Here is a 19,459-nt window from a genome sequence, read left to right on the forward strand (position 1 = left end):
GTTGGTACCATATCTAATTTGCTCTACACCCCTTTTCACCAGATCAATATAGGTATTCACTGAATCTTTAAATATCGGTGGTTGAAAGTCACTCTGTAAATGTAAACCCATGTCTTTGAGTCTAAAAGTATTTGCATCCCCATCTGTCTGGGTTTCACCACACTTGTTCACATTCATATATATTTTTTCCAGATAGCTTGCCACTGAAATCCAGTCCATTGTGAGCCCAGTGCCGATGTTTAAAATGGGCTTTGTAGAATGAGCAGTAATAGATCGATATTATGTAGCCACAGGTTTTGGCTGTAATGATAGCGGATTGCAGAGCAAGCGTTGGGGCAATTTCCCTGAACATCAGCCGCTTCTCATAGCAGGAGAACGGAGCGGCGCCCAGGGATAATAGTAGGTGCAGTGAGATCCCCGGGCGCCGCTCTACATGTCTGTATAGTTAGTTCATAGTGTAATAATCGGTGAAAGGTCCTCTTTAAGGACCAGGCCATTTTTTGCAAATCTGACCAGTGTCACTTTAAGTGGTGATAACTTTAAAACGCTTTGACTTATGCAGGCCATTCTGAGATAGTTTTTTCATCACATATTGTACTTCATGACACTGGTAAAATTAAGTAAAAAATTTTTTTTTTTTATTTATAAAAAAATACCAAATTTACCAAAAAATTTTAAAAAATTGCAAATTTCCAAGTTAAAAATTTCTCTACTTCTATAATACATAGTAATACCTCCAAAAATTGTTATTACTTTACATTCCCCAGTTTGGATCATTTTTGGGAATGATGTTTTATTTTTGGGGATGTTACAAGGCTTAGAAGTTTAGAAGCAAATCTTGAATTTTTTCAGAAATTTTCAAAAACCCAATTTTTAGAGACCAGTTCAGGTCTGAAGTCACTTTGCGAGGCTTACATAATAGAAACCACCCAAAAATGACCCCATTCTAGAAACTACACCCCTCAAGGTATTCAAAACTGATTTTACAAACTTTGTTAACCCTTTAGGTGTTCCACAAGAATTAATGTAAAATAGAGATACAATTTCAAAATGTCACTTTTTTTGGCAGATTGTCCATTTTAATAATTTTTTTCCAGTTACAAAGCAAGGGTTAACAGCCAAACCAAACTCAATATTTATGACTCTGATTCTGTAGTTTACAGAAACACCCCATATGTGGTCGTAAACCGCTGTATGGGCACACGGCAGGGCGCAGAATGAAAGGAATGCCATATGGTTTTTGGAAGGCAGGTTTTGCTGGACTGTTTTTTTTACACCATGTCCCATTTGAAGCCCCCTGATGCACCCCTAGAGTAGAAACTCCATACAAGTGATCCCATCTAAGAAACTACACCCTTCAAGGTATTCAAAACTGTTTTTACAAACTTTGTTAACGCTTTAGGTGTTCCACAAGAATTAATGGAAAATATTGATACAATTTCAAATTTAACTTTTTTGGCAAATTTTCCATTTTAATATTTTTTTTTACTTTTACAAAGCAAGGGATAACAGCCAAACAAAACTCAATATTATTGCCCGGATTCTGTAGTTTACAAAAACACCTCTTATCTGGTTGTAAACTACTGTACGGGCACACGGCAGGGCGCAGAAGGAAAGGAATGCCATACGGTTTTTGGAAGGCAGATTTTGCTGGACTGTTTTTTTTGACACCATGTCCCATTTGAAGCCCACCTGATACAACTCTAGAGTAGAAACTCCATAAAAGTGACCCCCATCTAAGAAACTACACCCCTCAAGGTATTAAAAACTGATTTTACAAACGTCGTTAACCCTTTAGGTGTTCCACAAGAGTTATTGGCAAATGGAGATGAAATTTCAGAATTTCAATTTTTTGGCAAATTTTCCATTTTAATAAATTTTTTCCAGTAACAAAGCAAGGGTTAACAGCCAAAAAAACCCTCAATATTTATTGCCCGGATTCTGTAGTTTACAGAAACACCTCATATGTGGTCGTAAACAGCTGTACGGGCACACGGCAGGGCGCAGAAGGAAAGGAACGCCATACGGTTTTTGGAAGGCAGATTTTGCTAAACAGTTTTTTTTTACACCATGTCCCATTTGAAGCCCCCCTGATGCACCCTAGAGTAGAAACTCCCAAAAATTGACCCCATTTTAGAAACTACGGGATAGGGTGGAAGTTTTGTTGGTACTAGTTTAGGGTACATATGATTTTTGGTTGCTCTATATTACACTTTTTGTGAGGCAAGGTAACAAGAAATAGCTGTTTTGGCACCGTTTTTATTTTTTGTTATTTACAACATTCATCTGACAGGTTAGATCATGTGGTAATTTTATAGAGCAGGTTGTCACGGACGCGGCGATACCTAATATGTATACCTTTTTTTTATTCATGTAAGTTTTACACAATAATATCATTTTTTAAACAAAAAAAAAATCATGTTTTAGTGTTTCCATAGTCTGAGAGACATAATTTTTTCAGTTTTTGGGCGATTATCTTAGGTAGGGTCTTATTTTTTGCGCGATGAGATGACGGTTTGATTGGCACTATTTTGGGGTGCGTGTGACTTTTTGATCGATTAAATTACATTTTTTGTGATGTAAGGTGACAAAAAATGGTTTATTTAGCACAGTTTTTATTTTTTACGGTGTTCATCTGAGGCGTTAGGTCATGTGATATGTTTATACAGTTGCAAGAAAAAGTATGTGAATCCTTTGGAATGATATGGATTTCTGCCCAAATTGGTCATAAAATGTGATCTGATCTTCATCTAAGTCACAACAATAGACAATCACAGTCGGCTTAAACTAATAACACACAAAGAATTATATGTTACCATGTTTTTATTGAACACACCATGTAAACATTCACAGTGTAGGTGGAAAAAGTATGTGAACCCTTAGACTAATGATATCTCCAAGAGTTAATTGGAGTGAGGTGTCAGCCAACTGGAGTCCAATCAATGAGATGAGATTGGAGGTGTTGGTTACAGCTGCCCTGCTCTATAAAAAACACACACCAGTTCTGGGTTTGCTTTTCACAAGAAGCATTGCCTGATCTGAATGATGCCTCGCACAAAAGAGCTCTCAGAAGACCTGCGATTAAGAATTGTTGACTTGCATAAAGCTGGAAACGGTTATAAAAGTATCTCCAAAAGCCTTGCTGTTCATCAGTCCACGGTAAGACAAATGGTCTATAAATGGAGAAAGTTCAGCACTGCTGCTACTCTCCCTAGGAGTGGCCGTCCTGTAAAGATGACTGCAAGAGCACAGCACAGACTGCTCAATGAGGTGAAGAAGAATCCTAGAGTGTCAGCTAAAGACTTACAAAAGTCTCTGGCATATGCTAACATCCCTGTTAGCGAATCTACGATACGTAAAACACTAAACAAGAATGGATTTCATGGGAGGACACCACAGAGGAAGCCACTGCTGTCCAAAAAAACATTGCTGCACGTTTACAGTTTGCATAAGAGAACCTGGATGTTCCACAGCAGTACTGGCAAAATATTCTGTGGACAGATGAAACCAAAGTTGAGTTGTTTGGAAGAAACACACAACACTATGTGTGGAGAAAAAGAGGCACAGCACACCAACATCAAAACCTCATCCCAAATGTGAAGTATGGTGGTGGGGGCATCATGCTTTGCTGGGTCAGGGCCTGGACGGATTTCTATCATCGAAGGAAAAATGAATTCACAAGTTTATCAAGACATTTTGCAGGAGAACTTAAGGCCATCTGTCCACCAGCTGAAGCTCAACAGAAGATGGGTGTTGCAACAGGACAACGACCCAAAGCATGGAAGTAAATCAACAACAGAATGGCTTAAACAGAAGAAAATACGCCTTCTGGAGTGGCCCAGTCAGAGTCCTGACCTCAACCCGATTGAGATGCTGTGGCATGACCTCAAGAAAGCGATTCACACCAGACATCCCAAGAATATTGCTGAACTGAAACAGTTCTGTAAAGAGGAATAGTTAAGAATTACTCCTGACCGTTGTGCACGTCTGATCTGCAACTACAGAAACGTTTGGTGGAAGTTATTGCTGCCAAAGGAGGTTCAACCAGTTATTACATCCAAGGGTTTCACATACTTTTTCCACCTGCACTGTGAATGTTTACATGGTGTGTTCAATAAAAACATGGTAACATTAAATTCTTTGTGTGTTATCAGTTTAAGCAGACTGTGATTGTCTATTGTTGTGACTTAGATGAAGATCAGATCACATTTTATGACCAATTTGTGCAGAAATCCATGAAATTCCAAAGGGTTCACATACTTTTTCTTGCAACTGTATAGTCGGTCGATACGGACGCGGCGATACCTAATATGTATACTTTTTTTTCCCCCCTATTTTTTACCAATTTTTTTTAACTTTATTTGGGGAAAATGAAGTTTTTGTTTATTTTTACTGGAAACTTTTAATTTTTTGGGAGGAAAACTTTCTTTTTTCAACTTTTTTTTTTACTTTATTTTTTGTCCCACTTTGGGACTTCAACTTTTGGGGGTCTAATCCTTTACAATGCATTCCAATACTTCTGTATTGGAATGCATTGGCTGTATGAGTAATACAGTGTGTATTACTCATACAGCTTCTGGCCTGTGAGATCCAGGGGGGGTCACGGGGGGGTCACGGGACCCCCCCCCCCCGCGCATTTAGCCAAGGTGCCTGATCAATGATTTGAGCAGGCATCGGGTTCCGATCACCGCCCACCGGGCGGCGGTGATCGGAACTATACATGATGTACCGGTACGTCATGTGTCCTGAAGAGGTTAAGCATCAGGCTGGCCTTCAAACATTTTTGTTTATTTTAATTCCAGATCCCACATGGTTGTAATTTTATTTTGGGAGGGGGATATTTAATTTAATTGAACCAGCAAATAGGTGATCACTACACCAATTCACAGGGTCGTGCACCAAATTATCTGTGAGTGATAAGAATTCAGGCCAAAATCCCTTAATTTCTATCTCTACACGGTGTCAGTTTTTTTTGGGGGGGGTATTCAAACCAGCATAAACGTGATTACTACACAAATACAAAGGTTGGCGTACAAAATTATCTTGAGTAATAACAAATTTAGGCCTAAATCTGTTTCTGTTTATTTTTGTCTCCACACGTTTCCAATCAAATTTTATGGGGGGGTTGTTGAAATTATTAAAACCAGCAAATACGTGATTACTACACCAAACAGGGTAGCACACAATATTGTTTGAAAGGGTAAAAAATGTCATGGCTACAGAAGGGTTCCAAACAAAAGACCCAGAATGTGCATAGTAGCAGCACCAGCTATCCAGCTAGAAGTAGTAGCGGGCGCAGTCGTCCCTGCTAGCTTTGGAAAGATGCAACATTATTGTTGAAGAGAAAAAGGATGAGATTGGGGATTGGATGGCTAACTCCTCTTCTCAGTCGCAGCAGGATGACATGGAGGTGACTTTGAAATCTGACGCTGTGCCATGGAGCCAGGGGTCGGAACATTACTCCTGCTCCTTCTCCTTGCAGTCCCAGAGAAGGCTTTCAGTGGAGTCCTCTTAGTCTTCCCTGCCCATTCCAAGTGGGTGCCTTCATTTTTACTAAGAAGTGGCATGAAAACCCACCATGTCATACGGCAGATAGTCAAGAGAGTCTCTCTGTTGACGACTTGTGTGAGAGCAGTCAATGTTTGTACTGCCCCGAGGAGGGGGTGGACGAGGCGGCTGTAGACCCCAGGGATAGCCGTGTTAGTGGTGGTAGTACTGGCATCCGTAGCCACGGTATTGTTGTTGGTGGCAGCAGCAGTTAGGGCAAATGCTGAGCCAGGGAGGGGGGGGACAAAGAACCCACCATGATATCCCACAGTCTGGTAGAAGCAGCAGGGAGGGTGAGGTTTCCATTAACGATTGTGTGCTGGACAGGACCTGGAAGCTAGATCGGGGTGCTGAGAAAGAGGAGGAGGAGGGTGATACTGGCAGCAGCAACAATAAAAAGCTTAGGCCATGTACCTTCCAAAGAACAGCCAGAGCCCAGTCTGCTTTGGGATCTGGTGGGTGGGTGTGGTCCAAAACACGCAAGAGCTAAGTACAGCTCGGATGCCTCTACTTATGCGCAAGTATCTCCATCTGGCAGTTTTTCTCCACGCTGCCGGACCACGGGAGCATTGCCCTGTGCAAGTATGCAAGGGCAAAATAAGATGTGGGCAGGCAAACACAAAGATAGGCACTACAGCTCTACTGAACCACATGAAGTGCCATCACCCCATCCTGTGGGAAACCAAATGTGGCAGCCAGCTACCTCCACAGAAGTTCCCTCCTTCTCCTAGTCCCCCTTGCAGTAGCCAGGCGACATACATGGGCAGTATGTTGTCTTTCACATCATTATCATCCCTTTCCGCTTCTCCTGTTCAGACTCCTCCTCGGCTCCATTGTCAGACATAGATAACAGAATTTGTGGCCAGGAAACAACTCTACCCGCCCAGCGCAATGGTGTGCAAGCTTAATTCCCCCCTGGCAAAGTTGCTGCCATACCATTTAGCTAAGGTCTGCTGCCTTTAGGGAGTTGATGGCGTGCGCTCAGCCTCGTTGGAAGATACATAGCCGCCATTATTTCTCCCGAAAATCCATCCCTGCCTTGTACTCTCACAGAAAAAATGGCTCGCTCCCTGCAATTCTCATTATGTGACAAGGTTCACTCCATGATGGACACCTGGGGCAGCTCTTACGGGCAGGGACAGAACAGGTCTTTCATGGCCCCACTGGGTCAATGGCAGCGACCACCCAGCATCGAGGCCGAGTCCCCCCTGTTGGTATCAGCCTGGCTCCCACATCAGGCACTTAACGGCCTCCTCCTCCATGAACGCTCGCCTGTCCCCAACAGCAGCAGGGACACAGGGTCGCTTGCACTCCCCTCTTCCTATCACATGTGTCAGGTCAATTGTTGCCACGCTGTGTTGAGATGATTGGCCTGGCGAGAGTAGCCACACCGGGGAACAGTTGCTGAAGTACATCAAGAAGCAAACATCCAGCTAACTGTCACCCGTCGACTCCAAATGGGCAAGGTGGTCAGCAACAATGGGCACGACATTTGGCTGCCTGAACCTGGGCGAAATAACACATGCTCTCTACATGGCACACAACAACAACCTAATGGTGCAGCTCTTTCTAATAAGTACACTAGCTTGCACAAGGTGCTGGCAAAGTCCAGGAGACTGTCCACTCTTACGTGACGAGGAACGGTCTCCTGGACCGGCAGCAACAGAATGGCCTGCCGCTACACCGCTAATCTGCAACATGCCAACTCACTGTGCGAGCAGCAGAAAGCCACGGAACGATTTTGTCATGACAAGACCACCTCAGCAGCAGGAATCCAGTGTTACTTCGAGGTCAGGCAGTGGTAGCTCATCCAAGACGCCTGTCGGGTGCCTGAAGCCCTTCAAAGAGGCCACCAAAGTTTGTCAGCAGAGACAACTGCGGCATGAACCATGTCATCCCTCTCGTATTTATCTCAGAACAGACGTGGACGCTCATGCAGCAGGAGACCTTGGCGGAGAAGAGCAGCTGACGCACTTTCTGTCTGCCCTGTAGCTGTTGGGGACACCACAAAGGGAATCTGCCATGGAGGATGAGAGCTGCCAATGCAAGATGAAGAGTTGGAGGTGGAGGACCAAGAGTACGATTATGACAATGTCACCGGCCAGGACACCCAATCGTCTCAGTGGGGAAAGGGAGCTGGAAAGAACTTGTTCCTCGGGCACGCTGGCAGAATGGTGACCTGTATGCTCACTTGTTTAACAGTGACAGATGTATTGTTGATAATAAGCAGTCTGATGATTACTGGACAGCTTTTAGACCATCGCTATCAAGGCAAACCCACCAAAGGACCTGCGGTAAGTATGATGGCCTCACCACGTGATTGTGCTGGGCGTGTGCAATGAGTTCATCACGCTCGCTGCAGGTCTTTGGTGGGTTTCGATTTTTTCAAAAAGTTTCTTATCTCTAATTAATACTACTACCCATAGACAACCGACGTACTGCTCGGTAATCGTAAGGAACACAGGTGGATGGCGACAAACTCACTCTGACAATGAGGAGCACTGGAACAGCCTCACTAAAGATGATTTTTCAGTAAGAGCAACAAAGTCTTGTACTTATATTCACTAGGGATGTGTCTCTTTAAAGGGTTCTCGGGAATTAAGAAAATGAAAATACTTAAATATTACTTTTATTATGAATATATTCTCAAATACCTTTCATTAGTTATAATGGCTCGTTTTGTCTGGGGAGCAATCATCAGGAAAACAAAATGGCCGCTGTCCCATTAGTTCTCACAATAACTGTCCTGATCACACATGAGGACATGTTACTTCACAACACTGAAGTAAAGAGCTGCCTCATCCTCCTCTCTGCTCTGCTTGTCAAGGATTATGATCCTGAATACAGAAGATAAGAACTTTAGCTGAATCTCTGGGGAATTTAGTTCATGAGGAGACATGAAGTACGGACAGGACGGACTGTGGTAATGGAGACTGTAAACAAGAGCTGCTGCTCATCAGCCTCACCTCACCCTCCACTCATGTCTCCTCATCTTCTCCATTCCCACAGAGATTCACCTGTATTCAGGATCATGATTCCTGAGAGCAGAGAGGAGGATGAGGCAGCACTTTAGTGCAGTGTTGGGAAGTAACTTTTCCTCCTGTGTGATTAGGACAGGTTTTGTGTGTACTTATAGGACGGCGGCCATTTTATTTCTCCTATTGATTGCTCCCTAGATAAAACGAGCCATTCTAAGTAATGAAAGGTATTTGGGAATATATTTATTATAAAATAATATTTAAGTATTTTCATTTTTTTTAATTCCTGGAGAATCTCTTTAAGAAACTGGGTTGATAGCAGGGAGGCTGTAGCTACAGTCTCTGCGGAATTGGTCAAACTTTATACAGCACTTTCTGTTCCTGCTAGCGGGCGAGGGACCCTCCTTGTATCTCTCCAAGGCGGGACCTTTCTCTGTGCTGCAGTGGAGAATCTGGCTGGAAACTTCTAAGGCCTTGCTGGTCTGACACATGGGCTCCACACCCTGCTCCGTTGCACTGGTTCGTGTTGCACTCTTCCTTCAGTGTCACACAATGTTCTGCCTGCCGCAGCCTCTCTGTACCTGTCTGGGTGGCGCTGCTTTACTTGGGTGGCACATCATATCACTCCTGAGCTCTGGTAATTGACACTGCTCTGGATCTCCTGCACTGCACTCCTCTCCTTCTCCAGGCCCTGGCTGAACTTCTCTTCCTGTGCAGCAGGCTTTGTCTTCCCCTCCAGCAGGCTTTGTCTTCCCCTGTTATGTCTAGCTGGGAACTGGCTCCCTCTCTTGTCAGCTCCTTCTGACACTACACATGCTGTACTGCTCCTGCTGCTGCTGCTGATACTATTGCAGCCGCATGCCACTATGTCCGTACTGTATCCAGGGCTGGTGCAAGGATTTTTGCCACCCTAGGCAAAAGCTAATTTTGCCGCCCCTTGACCCCGCCCATTGACCACATTCCTTTTCCCGCCCTTTTTTCCACCCCTTTTTCAGCCACCTATTGCATGCAACATTTAACTATGGTCGTGTACCCTGTGCCAGTCTGATTATGGTCGCGTACCCTGTGCCAGTCTGACTATGGTCATGTATATATAATATCCAGCCATTGTCTGCCACCTAGTACCATCCCAGTGATGCCAATCACTCTGCGCTGTTCAGCAGGTTGGCACACCAAACACGAGCAGTGCCACCTATTCACTGCCAGGCGCCATTCAGCCACTGTCTGAAATCCTGTGCCACCAGGGCAACATAAAACAGTATGCTGCCTTGTGCCCTCTGCCAGTCTGGCACTGTCCTGCACCCTGTACCATTCATAGCCCTTTAGACAGTCTGTGCCACCTATTAGGCTCCATGTGCCACTGCTGGACACCCTGTGCCAGTCAGAATCTATTCCCTAGTCAAGCAGCAGGTGTGCCCTGACCCCTGTACACAAGTGTGTGCCACCCTGCTGCCAGTCACTGTCCTGCAGCCTCCTCTGACACCCTAGTGCAGGTTGTCAGAGTGCGGTTGCCAGGGGTGCTCACCAGGTTCTGCTCCTCGCTGTGCTCCAGGTCCACATTGCCTTGGCTCTTGCCAAGATCATGTGTCTTTGGCGCGTGATCCCAAGAGACCCACCTCTGGAAGTCACTGGTCTCGCGGGATTGCGCGCCCGAAGTCAGGGCCGGTGCAAGGATTTTTGTCAACAGAAGCAAATGTACATTTTGCCCCCCCCCCATCATTTCACATTTCTGCCCCTCATGATTCATGTCCATTTCTTGCCCCCCCATCATTTCACATTTCTGCCCCTCATGATTCATGTCCATTTCTTGCCCCCCCCCATCATTTCACATTTCTGCCCCTCATGATTCATGTCCTTTTCTTGCCCCCCCCCATCATTTCACATTTCTGCCCCTCATGATTCATGTCCATTTCTTGCCCCCCCATCATTTCACATTTCTGCCCCTCATGATTCATGTCCATTTCTTGCCCCCCCCATCATTTCACATTTCTGCCCCTCATGATTCATGTCCATTTCTTGCCCCCCCATGTGCTAATATCATAGTGCCATCCTCTCCCCCTGCCCCCTAATGTGCCAGTATCAAGTGCCTCTCTCCTCCCCCCTCCATGTGCCAGTATCATGGCGCCCAAACCACCCCCCCTCCCCCGTGGCAGTAAAGTAACAGTCCGGTATTTAAAAAAAAAAAAAAACACTTTCAGAAAAGTTTCTCCTGGGACCTTTCACATCAGAAGCAAGGCATTTACCCACACAGCTATGAAAGCAGTGTAGCAAGTTACTTTAAAAAAAAAAGTTAAGTAGCAGTCCGGTATTTAAAAAAAAATAAACACTTTCAGAAAAGTTTCTTCTGGGATTCAAACTCACAACCTTTAAACATCAGAGGAAAGGCATTAACCCTCACAGCTATGAGAGCTGTATAGACAGTTACTTAAAAAATAAAATATATAAGACTTGTACTGTAGATAACTTTGATACTTTGTGTACATCCATACACATGACAGCTGCCCCAGTACACTGTGTATGGATGTAGCAGAGCTGGGTGTGTTGGGGCAGCTAACATGTATATGGATGTACACTAGGTATCAAAGTTACCTACAGTAGAAGTCTTATTTATTTTTTTATTTTTTTAAGCAACTGGTAACACAGCTTTCATAGCTGTGAGGGTTAATTCCTTGCCTCTGATCTGTAAAGGTCGTGAGTTCAAATCCCAGGAGAAACGTTTCTGAAAGAAAGCCTAAATGAGATTTAAATACACCAGGGTCTTGTGCCGCTCTCTCTGCCCGAAGTGAACATGCTCGCACTCATCGCAGCGCATCAGGCCGGAAAGTACAGGAACAGAAGGAGATGATGACAAGTAGGGGGTGGGGCGCAGGCGGTGGCCAGCGCCCCCAGGCAGAGTCTACGTGGTTGCCTACTCTGCTTATGGGTGACTGAATCCTTACCACATCCACGCTGCTCCCAGTTAAAAGGGAGAATTTTTTTGGGCTCGTTCACAACCAGACTATTTTTCTTCTTAGGCTGGTTTCACACGGGCGTTGCGGGAAAATGTGCGGGTGCGTTGCGGGAACACGCGCGATTTTTCAGCGTGAGTGCAAAACATTGTAATGCGTTTTGCACTCGTGTGAGAATAATCGCGCATGTTTGGTACCCAAATACAAACTTCTTCACAGAAGTTCGGGCTTGGGATCAGTGTTCTGTAGATTGTATTATTTTTTCTTGTAACATAGTTATAAGGGAAAATAATAGCATTCTGAATACAGAATGCATAGTACAATAGCGCTGGAGGGGTTAAAAAAAATAAACAATAATTTAACTCACCCTAATCCACTTGCTCGCGCAGCCGGCATCTCTTCTGTCTCCTTCGTTGCTGATTGTAGGAACAGGACCTGTGGTGACGTCACTCCGGTCATCACATGGTCCATCACATGGTAACAGATCATGTGATGGATCTTGTGATGACCGGAGTGACGTCACCACAGGTCCTGTTCCTACAATCAGCAAAGAAGAAGACAGAAGAGATGCCGGCTGCGCTATCAAGTGGATTAAGGTGAGTTAAATTATTATTATTATCTTTTTAACCCCTCCATCCCTAATTTACTTAGCATTTTGTATTCAGAATGCTATTATTTTCCCTTATAACCATGTTATAAGGGGAAATAATAATGATCGGGTCTCCATCCCGATGGTCTCCTAGCAACCGTGCGTGAAAATCGTACCGCATCTGCACTTGCTTGCGGATGCTTGCGATTTTCACGCAACCCCATTCACTTCTATGGGGCCTGCGTTGCGTGAAAAACACAGAATATAGAGCATGCTGCGATTTTCACGCAACGCACAAGTGATGCGTGAAAATCACCGCTCATGTGCACAGCCCCATAGAAATGAATGGGTCGGGATTCAGTGCGGGTGCAATGCTTTCAACTCACGCATCGCATCCGCGCGGAATACTCGCCCGTGTGAAAGGGGCCTTACAATCAGCACTTGTGCGTGTCGTACGGGCAGACGTTCCGACCCTGTCAAGTCATCATTTTTGGACGCCTAGTCCGCCAAGCCCACCGTGTGTTTAAACCTCATCTGCTCCCGATAAGGAACAATTTTTGGAAGCTTTGGAATATGAGGAAGCAGAACACATGTGCCGGCGCGGTGTCTTTTTAAACACGCTGTATGTTAACGCTGTCAAACACGCATTTCCCCACAGCTCTGTGTGTCAGTGTCACTCAGTCATTGCGTTCCAGATATGGGGGGGATTAGTAAAAGAAACAACAAGTTTTCCTAAGTCCTAGGAGGCCAGAGGGGGTCATAGACCAATCTTCAGGGCAACTGGAGAAACTTTGGACCAGTCTGAATCGATTCGGGTCCGAACCGAACTTTAAAAAAAAACCTCAGCGAACCTGAACCGTTTCTCGAGTGGTTGACTCATCTATGTTCCCATTCTGTCTTCTCTCATTACGGGATGCGGGGACGTAGCGGGACGAGGCGCTCTACCGGGCATATGCCCCAGCTTGGAGGTGACTTCTTGTCTCTGGCCGCGCCTCACGACACTGAGCTGAAGGATCTGGAACACTGTTTTCTGGAAGCGATGTCGACTTGTCTGCTCTGTGGCGAAACGTTTTACCTAACTCACTAGATCCTTTTGTGCATTATTCGCTAAGCTGTCGGTATCTGAGCCGCCATCTTGTGTTCTCGCCAGTCCCTGGGGCGCAGGAGGATTGCGATGTTCTACGGTAAATGGTTCTAACTCGACATTACCAGAGTAGAGTATGTGTAAATGAAAGTCTGACTCCAGCCTTGACTCCAGCAGACGACAAGCACCGGGGGACAAACAGAGCGCAGTCTGGACGGCACGCTTCACACCTCGTAAAAACGGGAAGAGCGCGACGAAAGCCAGAAACATCTGCTGCAGGCCCCGCTGCGGGGAAAGGGAGAGGACACCAAGCGGGGTCTCCACAGGAGACCAAAAAGAAGACAGCATTACATGAGAGGCTTAGATACACAGATCAGCAGACAGTATCACACATGATAGGATTAGATACACAGCTCAGCAGACAGTATCACACAGGATAGGATTAGATACACAGCTCAGCAGTCAGTATCACACAGGAGAGCATTAGATACACAGCTCAGCAGTCAGTATCACACAGGAGAGGATTAGATACACAGCTCAGCAGACAGTATCACACAGGATAGGATTAGATACACAGCTCAGCAGACAGTATCACACAGGATAGGATTAGATACACAGCTCAGCAGACAGTATCACACAGGATAGGATTAGATACACAGCTCAGCAGACAGTATCACACAGGATAGGATTAGATACACAGCTCAGCAGACTGTATCATACAGGATTAGATACACAGCTCAGCAGACAGTATCACACAGGACAGGATTAGATACACAGCTCAGCAGACAGTATCACAGGATAGGATTAGATACACAGTTCAGCAGACAGTATCACACAGGACAGGATTAGATACACAGCTCAGCATACAGTATCACACAGGATAGGATTAGATACACAGCTCAGCAGGCAGTATCACACAGGGTAGGATTAGATACACAGCTCAGCAGACAGTATCACACAGGATAGTATTAGATACACAGCTCAGCAGACAGTATCACACAGGATAGGATTAGATACACAGCTCAGCAGACAGTATCACACAGGATAGTATTAGATACACAGCTCAGCAGACAGTATCACACAGGAGAGGATTAGATACACAGCTCAGCAGTCAGTATCACACAGGATAGGATTAGATACACAGCTCAGCAGACAGTATCATACAGGATAGGATTAGATACACAGCTCAGCAGACAGTATCACACAGGATAGGATTAGATACACAGCTCAGCAGTCAGTATCACACAGGATAGGATTAGATACACAGCTCAGCAGACAGTATCACACAGGATAGGATTAGATACACAGCTCAGCAGTCAGTATCACACAGGATAGGATTAGATACACAGCTCAGCAGTCAGTATCACACAGGATAGGATTAGATACACAGCTCAGCAGGCAGTATCACACAGGATAGGATTAGATACACAGCTCAGCAGTCAGTATCACACAGGATAGGATTAGATACACAGCTCAGCAGACAGTATCACACAGGATAGGATTAGATACACAGATCAGCAGACAGTATCACACAGGGCAGGATTAGATCCAGCTTTCGCCTCAGGCTCCTCAGAAGTGAAAGCTGCGCTGTGATTGGTTGCTATGGGCCGGCGGACAGCTCTCCCGGTGACAGCAGTCTATGGAGGCAGGTGTAATGTGACGGGTGCTGTACCCGGGTGCTCGAGCGCCATGACCAGAGCTGTGGGGATGAAAGTGTCACATCCATGAAGACGTGTCACTGACGGCTCCCGTCCTGCTCATGTGAAATGTCCGTACTAACAAGCAGAGTCTGCTGGTGCTGTCATGGCGGCCATGTTGGTAGTCACCCAGCTTTCTCTGAGAGAAATAAACCTAAAATAAGGCAGGATAGAATAAAACGACTTGGAGATGCTCTTAAAGTGACCCCAGCCGCTGGCAGATGACGTAATCTCCCATCTGTCAGTGAGCATGGTGTTTAGATGTTTCCAAATCCCCATATTTGACGTATCTGGAGACCCTGATGCCGCACTTGAAGTTTGTGATTAAAGGAATTAGCGCCCCGTATAACGAAGCTGTCTGTTTGTTTAGAGAATCGCTGGCTCGCAGGCCTTGGCGACTGCCATCACTATCATCGTAGGAACTTATCAGCTTACAAGCGTGTAATTATTCCTTTAAAAGGACAAGGCCTTGAGTAAAGGCGACAAGATGGCAGCTTACCCCACCTCTCTCCCCCGATCCATTCATAAGAACCCGAAGAAGATTCCTTTACTTATCCAGCCATTTTGAATGAGCTGTTCTGCCTCATGCAGCTCTGTTCTGAGGAGGACCTGTCGTTATGTTCATCCTCAGATTACTAGTTTTTGTACAGAATGCCAGAACGTCAGTGTATACTGACACATAGGCAGCACAGTTAAAAAAAAGGATTGAGAGACACTGTAACTCATAACAAAGCTGATTTATATGCTATTCAGGATATGTGGATAGCTGAAACTAGAAAAGGTTTGTTCATCTTATGTTTCTGGTTCATGAATAGAATGCCAGAATGATAGTGTACACTGACACTACCAGAGCAATAGAAAATTGGATATAATGCCGCTCAAGAGCAATGCATTGAGGGCATGTAGAAAGCCATGAAACAACCGCCATACTGTGTTACAAGAAGGCAACTCATCGACTTCCAGTAATGAATGAATCCGCAAGATTTAGTCTCCCACTATGTTATTTCGAGACTAAATATTTGCGGAATTATTCACATAAATGTAATAAGAACATCTACTCTGTGACATGTTTCCACAGCCAAGCTCTCCGCGTTCCTCTTGTGGTCCTTGTAGTTGCACACAACTTCACCTAGCAGTAAAATACAGAGCCAAAAACATCAGCCTCGAGAGCTGGCCTCAAATTTGTATCCCCAATGGATCAAAGCCTCACTTCCAATCAGTGTTTTTGTGATCAATGCTTAATTTTTGCCCAGATATTTCTTATAAAGCAGTCAAGGAGGAAACCTCTTTCAGATGTATCATAGACGGTCACATCTAGAACATTCTAGAATGAATGGATCATTAATGTTTCTATATGTTCTCCTTAGGTGGACTTCTATTGAGAACTTCCTTCAGATGTACCATGCACAGTCATATCTAGAACATTCTAAAATGCATTGAACATAAATGTTTTTATATGTTTTCCTGAGGTGGCCTTCTACTGAGAACCACTTTCAGATGCATCATTCGCAGTCATATCTAGAACATTCTAAAATGCATGAAAATTCATGGAACATAAACTTATTACATTTCTTTCATAGGTTTCTATATGTTCTCCTGAGGTGGACTTCTATTGAGAAAAACCTATAGTACCCACAGTAGAACTGTTGAAGAAGCTTCTATAGGTCCATGGAGGGCCCAAGCTCCGGGAGGCGTCCTTCCTCAAAGCCTGTGTTTACTTAGGGGCCACACCAGGTGATGACCAACCTGCTTTCCTTCAAAAGGTTTGGCAGATGGGCAGAATGAAGACAAAAGGATCATGTACAGAATTTGCTAAATTCCAACAAGACTTTGCAAGATTACTAGAATATTTTTCTCAGGACTGTTAGTGGACTACTCTCAACTCACCATGATTCTTTATTGACCCTTGCAAAGGGCTGATGGGTATGTAGTCCACCATCTGAGCTCTGCTTTAGGGGAAAGGAACAGTAGTTGGAAACAAGGACATGGTTGATTTCCTTGAGAACGGAACCTGGTGGAGATACTTGATCAATTAACTCCAGTCACATATATTTTCGTCTGAATATGTTTCTACACAATTTAAAAAAGGTGTAAACTGAGAACAAACTTTGCAGAAGAAAGGCCATTTATATTCACAAAATCTGAGTCCCAAAAATTGACCAAAAATAGTCCTCCAAAGGAGTCTCAAAGATGGTTGGATTTGAGCAGTAATTTACTTGTGGCCGTGACCACACATAGACACATGCAACATCAGAAAAAATTTAGAAGAATCTTAAGCCTGGTCTCCTCCCATCATGTATGACCAGTGTTGGACTGGGGTTTCATGAGCCCACTAAAGGAACATTTTCTTGGAGCCCAAATCAAATATCATCTCTAAAGTCTAATAAATTCTAAATCAAAGAAATGGACTAGAGTCAAGTGATTGGCTCCAAGTCAGCTCTAAATGTTATTTTTTTCCTGAAACTTTAGAGCCAACTATGACATCAGAGTTTGGGCCCACTAGTGACTAGAGGATCTTCTGGTCTGGTACTCTGGTAGGCCAGTCTGACCCTGTGTATGATTAATACCATATGATGCGTTTTTGTTCCCTACAAGAGGTTTTAGTTTTTTGCTCCAGCAGTAGTTATCGTAGGATTATGGGCTCATGCACATGACCATTGCCTGTTTTGCAGTCCTCAAATTTTGATTGGCAAAAACACATACCCACCGCAAGCCAAAAAATCTAAACTTACGAATTCATTATGGTCCTTTCCATAAACCATGTAAGTTAGTAAACATCCAGCAAGGTATCAGACCAGATGTATCTAAGAAAAACCCAAGCCCCATGCCACAACGTATATAGGGTTTGGTTAACATGGACAATTTAAACAACTGAGATTTCATCTTGGCGGAAAGGTGTCAACAATCCTTCTCTTTTATCTACCGGAACATAAATTCACTTGTTTACTCTGTAGAGGAACTTGTGAATATAAACTCCACCAAAAGATTCTAAAGGACAAAGGCCCAAGATCAATGATTTACAGAATTACACTTCCAAATGTTATTTTCCAGTAATTTATGAGAGGGCGACTGTAAATACAATTTAATTTCAGTTGAATGGTTATGAATCAGTCTGGATTTGTCTCTAAATATTGATTTGTTCGCCCACTTTAAATGAGCAAGATTCCTCCAAAAATGAATGTGATGTAAACGAAGGAGGAGACTAGGGTGAAAATATCAACAAAGGCATGTGAACCTCTAAGTCTATGGGCAGATATAATAGCGAAAGCATAAGTATCTAGTAGATACTACAAACATGCATTAAAAATGTAAAATGTGGGAAGGAGGAGATATTAAAAGCAAAAGACACATTACAAGTATGAAAGTACTACCAACTAAAAATAAGAATATAACTACTATAACTGCCCCTATGTGCTAGAATATAACTACTATAATACTGCCTCCTATGTACAAGATATATATAACTACTATAATACTGCCTCCTATGTACAAGAATATAACTACTATAATACTGCTCCTATGTACAAGAATATAACTACTATAATACTGCTCCTATGTACAAGAATATAACTACTATAATACTGTCTCCTATGTACAAGAATATAACTACTATAATACTGCTCCTATGTACAAGAATATAACCACTATAATACTGCTCCTATGTACAAGAATATAACTGCTATAATACTGCTCCTATGTACAAGAATATAACTGCTATAATACTGCCTCCTATGTACAAGAATATAACTGCTATAATACTGCTCCTATGTGCTAGAATATAACTACTATAATACTGCTCCTATGTACAAGAATATAACTGCTATAATACTGCTCCTATGTACAAGAATATAACTGCTATAATACTGCATCCTATGTAGTAGAATATAACTACCGTACTATAATACTACCTCCTATGTACAAGAATATAACTACTATAATACTGCCCCAATGTACAAGAATTGAACTACTATAATACTGCCTCCTATGTACAAGAATATATAACAACTATAATACTGCCACCTATGTACAAGAATATAACTACTATAATATTGCCTCCTATGTAGAAGAATATAACTACTATAATACTTCTACTATCTAAAAGAATATACCTACTATAATACTGCGTCCTATATACAAGAATATAACCACTATAATACTGCTCCTATGTACAAGAATATAACTACTATAATACTGCTCCTATGTACAAGAATAACTACTATAATACTGCTTCTATGTACAAGAATATATCTACTATAATACTGCTCCTATGTACAAGAATATAACTACTATAATACTGCCTCCTATGTACAAGAATAAACTACTATAATACTGCCCCAATGTACAAAAATTAAACTATAATACTGCTCCTATGTACAAGAATATAACTACTATAATACTGCCTCCTATGTACAAGAATATAAAACTATAATACTGCCACCTATGTACAAGAATATAACTACTATAATACTGCCTATGTAGAAGTATAACTACTATAATACTTCTACTATCTACAAGAATATACCTACTATAATACTGCATCCTATATACAAGATAACCACTATAATACTGCTCCTATGTACAACTATATATATCTATGCTAATGTACAGCAATAATA

Source organism: Bufo bufo, chromosome 6 (genome assembly GCF_905171765.1).
Source record: "Bufo bufo chromosome 6, aBufBuf1.1, whole genome shotgun sequence".
Lineage (NCBI taxonomy): Eukaryota > Metazoa > Chordata > Amphibia > Anura > Bufonidae > Bufo > Bufo bufo.